Here is a 7,098-nt window from a genome sequence, read left to right on the forward strand (position 1 = left end):
TAGCACTAAACACAAAGTACAGCTGAGGCTGATGGGGAATGTCATTAGCTTTGCAAGGAGCTGCATTCAGACCGACTAGCCCTGTGTGGGAAAAAAAAGCAGGGTCTGTTAAACCTAGCTCAGTTACTCGACCACAACGTGGCGTCATCCAGCAAGGCATTGCAGTGGCCATCAAATACATGCAAATGTGCATCCTTGATAGGGGATGCTACTTTGTAACATGAACGCTGTATTTGTACTGTTCAGCTCACGATTGTTGTGACGAAAGATGAAATAGCTGACAGTTTGAAAACTTTCTAGAGTTTTGAATGTCTCATTATTAGACTCAATTGGCTTCGCTCAGAGTGTGAATAAACCCACTCACTGGTTTAATCACACCCACGACCTTGTTCTGACTTGTGGCATCAAAATTGATAATTTAATAGTCTTTCCCCAGAATCCTCTTTTGTCGAGCTATTGTTTGGTAACTTTTGAATTCCTATTGCTGGACTACACACCATTAGGCTAAAATGTCTTTTCTAGTTGTCTATCTGTTACTGCTGTAGCTAAATTTAAGAAAGTGATTCCATCAGCACTTAACTCACTGCTATATCACAATATAACAGAAAACTTGTTTGCTAACTTTAGTCCCTCCCAAATTGATCATCTTGTTGATAGTGCTGCAGTGAGAATTACACTCGACTCTTTGGCCCCTCTAAAAAAGAAGATAATAAAACAAAGGAGGCTACCTCCACGGTTTAACTCCCAAACCCACATATTACAGCAAACTACACAAAAACTTGAAAAGAAATGGCGTTCAACCAAAAAGGAAGAATCCCGCTTAGCCTGGTATGATAGTCTTAAATCATATAGGAAGGCAATCTGTAATGCAAGAGCAGCCTATTAGTCATCTTTAATAGAGGAAAATAAAAGCAACCCTAGGTTTCTTTTCAGCACTGTAGCCAGGCTGACAGAGAGTTATAGCTCTATGGATCCCTGTGTTCCTATAGCTCTCAGCAGTGATGATTTCATATGCTTCTTTAATTATAAAATTCTGTCTATTAGGGACAAAATTCACCACCTCCTGCCCTCAACCAGCATTGATTTATCTTCGAACACAGGAACCTTAGAAACATCTGTAAAACCTGATATATACCTAGACAGTTTTTCTCCCATCAACCTTTGCCAACCTACTTCAAAATTGCCTTCATCTAAACCATAAACCTGTCTCTTAGACGCCATCCCAACTAGGCTGCTTAAAGTTTTATGCTTAGCTAGCACCTCTTAACTAGATATAATCAATCCGTCTTTACTAACAGGCTATGTACTGCACTCCTTTTAAATAGCTATAAATAAACCCCTTCTTAAAAGCCTACTCTTGATCCAGATGTTTTAGCCAACTATAGACCTACATTTAACCTTTCCTTCTCTCTAAGATCCTTGAGAAAGCTGTTGCCAACCAGTTGTGTGACTTTTTACATAATAATAGTTTATTTGAAGATTTTCAGTCAGGATTTAGGGTGAATCATAGCACAGAGACAGCACTGGTGAAGGTAAAAAATGATCTTCAAATTGCATCGGACAAAGGACCTTGTCTTGTTAGATCTTATTGCTGCATTGGACACTATTGACCATCACATCCTTTTACAGAGACTGGAACATTTAATTGGCATTAAAGGAATCGCCGTAAGTCCTGTTTATCGATCGATTTCAGTTTGTGCGCGTTAACGATAAATCCTCCATATACTCAAAGGTCAGTCACGGAGTTCCACACTGTGTTCTGAGTTCTGTGCTTGTACCAGTTCTATTCACCTGATATATGCTTCCTCTAGGCAATATAATTAGGAAACACTCCATAAACTTCCATTGTTATGCAGATGATACCCAACTGTACTGGTCAATGAAGCCTGATGAAACCAATCAGTTAACTAAACTTCAAGCTTGCCTTAAAGACATAAAGACCTGGATGACAAGCAACTTACTGCTGTTAAACTAAAAAAAACTGAAGTTATTGTATTTGGCCCGCAACACCTCAGAAACACATTATCTAATGATGTACTTACTGTAGATGGCATTCCCCTGGCCTCCAACACCACCCTTAGGAATCTTGGACTTCTCTTTGATCATGTCTTTTAACTCCCACATAAAACAAGCTTCAAGGACTACCTTATTTCACCTGCATAACATTGTAAAAATTAGGCACATCCTGTCTCAAAAAGACACAGAAAAACTAGTACATGCTTTTGTTACTTATAGGCTGGATTATCGTAATTCCTTATCATCAGGTTGTCCCAACAAGTCTCTAAATACTCAACAGCTGATCCAGAATGCTGCAGCATGAGTACTGACAGGAACTAGGAAAAGAGATCTTATTTTTCTGGAGTTAGCTTCTCTGCATTGGCTCCTTGTAAAGTCCAGAATAGAATTTAAAATCCTCCTCCTCACCTAAAAAGCCCTTAATGGTCAGACACCATCATATCTTACAGAACTGAGAGTACCCTATTACCCACTACAACACTGTGCTCCCAGAACGCAGGCTTGCTTGGGGTTCCAAGAGCCTCCAAAAGTAGAATGGGAGGCAGAACCTTCAGTTATCAGGCTCCTCTACTCTGGACCACACTCTTCCAATTTGGGTCCGGGAGGCAGACAACCCTCCAAGTTTAAGAGTAGGCTTAAAACCTTCTTTTTTGATAAAGCTTATAGTTCAGGCTGGGTCAGGCTTGGCTTGAACCCCCGAGTTCCACTCTCCTCCTCTCCCTCCCCACCTGTACACATTAATATCGCATCAATTCTCGTTACTAACTTGACTTCTTCTCTCTCCCATAGTTTTGTGCCTTCTTGTCTCTCTCCTCTCTCCTTCTGTCGCTCTCTACAGGTATTTCTGCCCCTGGCGCTGCAGAGTGTGGATCTATGACTGCAAACCACATACTGCCCCCATGATCCTGCTCAACACCTACTGCTTCAATTATTATTATTAACATTATTATTGTTATATTTAGTTTTATTAGTATTATTATTATTAGCCCTATTATTTAATTACTAATTATTAGTCTCATTATTATTATACATCTTTATGCGCTACCTGTATTGTGCTATGTCTTCTTTCCTCCATCCTGCCCCCTGTCTCTCTCTCTCTCATTCTCTCTCTCTCTCTCTCTCTGTCTCTTTCAACCCAGCCGGTCGAGGCAAACAACCGCCCACCATGAGCTGGGTTCTGTTCAAGGTTTCTACCTGTTAAAAGGGAGTTTTTACTTGCCACTGTTGCCAAGTGCTTGCTCATGGGGGAATGCTGGGTCTCTGTAAATATAACTATTAAGAGTACAGTCTAGACCTGCTCTATATGAAAAGTGCCCTGAGATAACCTCTGTTATGATTTGAGGCTACTCAAAAAATTGAATGGAATTGAATTGAGTTGTAAAATCCTGTCTGAGTATAAAAACTATATAAAGCCTTAAAATTCGCATATCTGTTACTCAAAGAGGCCTTTTGGATAGTATTTCACATCTCATCGGTACATGAAGCAACACACCCTCACCAATTCCCTCTAAGTCATAAACAACTAATTCAATTTTGGTCCTGTTGGTGGCACTATATGAAAAGTCAGGAGATTGCAAAAGTTATTTAAGTTCACCCTGAGAGGGACAAGAATATCTATACCACGTTTCATGACAATCCATCTGATAGTTTTTTGAGATATTTCAGTCTGGTTGACCAATTGATTGATGCGCCGTTGGCATGACTAATATCACCATGTTAGTGATAGCATTCCAGCGTTCAGACCTGAAAAGAGAGTATCAAACCTTAAACATTTTTGTGCTGGGAAGTTCAAGCGTGTGTTTCAGGCTCTGATTCCTATTTTAGCTTGAACAAATAAGCAGCTAGTCCCTAAAGAGGAGGCTTGTCTGTGAGAATTTGTCATTAATATTCTCCTGGCATAAAATAGTCCTGGTAAGGACTGGAGAGGAATGGTTTTGGAAAAGCGTGACAGTCATGATTACACTGCTGCCAGTTCCTTGATAAAGGCTGTTTTGCCTGACAAGCACCAATGAGCTGGCCGGAGACACTAGCTGCTGCCAAGTGTTGTTTAAAAAAAGACATATCACATGTGTTAAGGCCCTAGAGAGATCTAATTATTTACGCCTTGTTAAAATATATCCACACATATGCACAAGAAATGCTGTTTGTTTGTTTGTTTATTTGCTCTTTCTCCACTGGAGGAAAAGAAGAGGAGACAGGTAAAGGAGCCTCTGGGGGCGTAGGAGGTTCTGTCGTGCAGGAGAAAGAGGGGAAAGGAAGAGAAACGGGAAGAAACAGAGAGTTGTTGACAGAAGAGGAGAGAGAGGGGGAACCACGTGGAAGAACCATCCTGTGACAGCCGTCCAACAAGCATGCATAGGTGTGAGTGTTACGAGAGTACACTGGTTTCACTGGCCACACTGCCTCATTTCCAAGAAATAAACCCAATTTAATACAGACTTTTACAGAAGCCATCCAATTTTATACAGCGTTTTATACAGCGGTTACTTTTTTGCCACACACTTCCAAATTATATCTATGTTACATGTCTGATTGCCTCAAATCCCCTTTGGTTGATGTGAAAACTTCAGTTATTTTTCTTTTTTTTTTTCCCAGGCAGTGATTCTTCCAATAAGACAGCAGACAACTTACTGAACACTGATAGACAGACACACAGACAGACACAAATATACAGAACAGATACAAAGAGATAGAAAGAGAGAGAGAGAAAAGGAGAAAGGCAGAGGACCAGAAGCAGATCTTGAGCGTCATGCCTGCAGACAAGTCACTGTAACCCTTCGAAGATGGCAGTAGAATTATACAAAAAGTGGAACTCAACTGCAAACCAGTCGGTTAACAAAGACGTGATCAGTGAACCTTAACATCCAAAGAAATGTATTTGGTTTCTTCTTATTAGTTTATTCATTCATTGAGATTTTGATAAACAAAAGAAAAGAAAGAAAAGAAAAGAAAAAGTAATAGTATAACCCAAACTGAAGCAGTGTCTTTTCTGGTTTAATCGAGTCCATGCACATTTCCTTCTGAGCTAATATCTCTTTTTACCAAACAGTCGAGCCCAAATAAGATTTACAGTTATTACCATCAAAGAATATATAAAGCAGCTGTCTTTCCACCACATTGTCTTTAAAACCGAGACTCATAAAGAAAAAGATACTGCTCCCAGGAGGGTTTGTACCTACATGAAATTATAGACTCTGTACAAGCTGTCACATTATTCCTCCCCACCAAGTAATTGTTCAATAAATAAATGAATATATGCCATTGTGTAAAGACATTCTGTGTGCAGTTTTGAGCCCTCTTAGACTGTTTTTACGATCTAAACCGGGGTTCTTGAAGGGGAATAAAATGATGATAGATTTGTTATCATTGAGAGCTGCCAAACGATCCATCTCTTATCTCTTACCAAGGTTTTTTTCTTCGAGTAAAGTGCTCAAAACCACATCAGAACAAGGCTGCTTTACAACCATGACAGCTATTCTAACTTATACTGGAAGGGTTATCAACAAGTTAGTAGAAAAATAAACATTGTCCTCAACATTGCATAAAGAAGCAATCAATAAATAAATTCATTCAAGTCAATAAACCATATGTATGTATGTGTATATATATCTATATATATATCTATATATCTATAGATATATATATCTATATATATATATATACGTACATTTTTTTTTTTAAATCTTAAAAGGTTCTCACACAATCATCAAAGTGAGAGGAGAAGGTGCTCCCCAACAGGGAAAAGATGAAAACAGTTGTATATTGTTGTTGTAGTCATTCAGTAGATATATGCACAGAAAAGTCCACTTCACTGTGTGTCTCTTAACTCCTCTCTCGATTGAAAACACCCATTCTTCCTCAGGCGAAAGAAAGAAAAACTAAAACTCAATGAAAACATGCTTCCTCAAACATCATAATAATCACCATCACACTCCAGGTAGCTGCTTCACAGTAATCACGATGAGCAGGAAGACACTGTTCTATTCAGCTCTAGTGTTCAGTCCTAGTCGTGTGTTCTATTCCCTGATTGGCTGATTGAGCGGCACGTGGGCTGCGATTTTTTCCCCCGTGAACTCAGACCTTCTGCTGTAATCGGTTTCCCCGCTGATGGATTCACCGAGTGAAACGCCCTCCACTATGAGCGGTCACTCTATTTACAACACAAACATTCCAATGTTTCATTTTGTCTTTGTGTGGCGGTACGCGTAAGAAAAACAAAATTCAGGCCTAAAGTGTGAGCTAGAGAGCAATCCCGAAATAAAGTGGGACTGAGAGGTTTAAAAAAATAAAGAAATCATACTGTACTAGAACAGTTGTGACTGTGAGCAAGAGGCGATTTTTATGTACTCAGACTATTTACATCTATACGACAGAGCTGACACTGGTCTGTTGGGAAGCCAGTGTTTTGCCTGCCTATTGCTGGTTACAATTTAGATATTAAATGTGTGTGTGTGCGTGTGTGCAGTGGTGGTTTAGGTGAGTGAGCAGCGAATCCATTTTCAACACACATTTGTTTATCTTTGTTTCTTAAGAAAGCGCTTGATTCTACCCCATGTGAACGGTGAAGAGACGTCAAAAAACTGAGCTCCTGTACTGCCATCTGTCTTCCAGTACATTCAAAATAGTGGTTATCATCCTCAATTTATCGCGACCACGTCTGTGGGAAAAAAAAGCAGCTGAGGGTTCATGTTGTTAAGTGGCTCGGTTTTGGTTGTCGGTGGTGCTGAAAGCTTTCGGAGTGGGAACCGGCTAACATCAACAGTCCAAAGGCAACCTCTGATCCTGTTGGATTGCATCAGTGCAAAAGAGATTCGCTTATGCAGCTCTGTCTTTATTTCTCCGCTCAAGCTCACCCCAGGTCCACTGTGGCCCCACCCGGGATACTACGGTTCAGTGCAAAGTCTATACAGTGCTGTATAGTACAGGTACGCCATAGTATTCTGAAGGAACATGCATACAGAGAGACAGAGTAGGAAGCACACTATCTTACAGTACAATCCTTATCTGTGCAGTGTTTAGTGTGTGCAGTGAGCAGTGAGCAGGACAGGCCTGTCCCTGGGTTGTGCCTCAGGCATCCTGGTG

The sequence above is a fragment of the Xiphias gladius genome, chromosome 22 (assembly GCF_016859285.1).
Source record: "Xiphias gladius isolate SHS-SW01 ecotype Sanya breed wild chromosome 22, ASM1685928v1, whole genome shotgun sequence".
NCBI lineage: Eukaryota > Metazoa > Chordata > Actinopteri > Istiophoriformes > Xiphiidae > Xiphias > Xiphias gladius.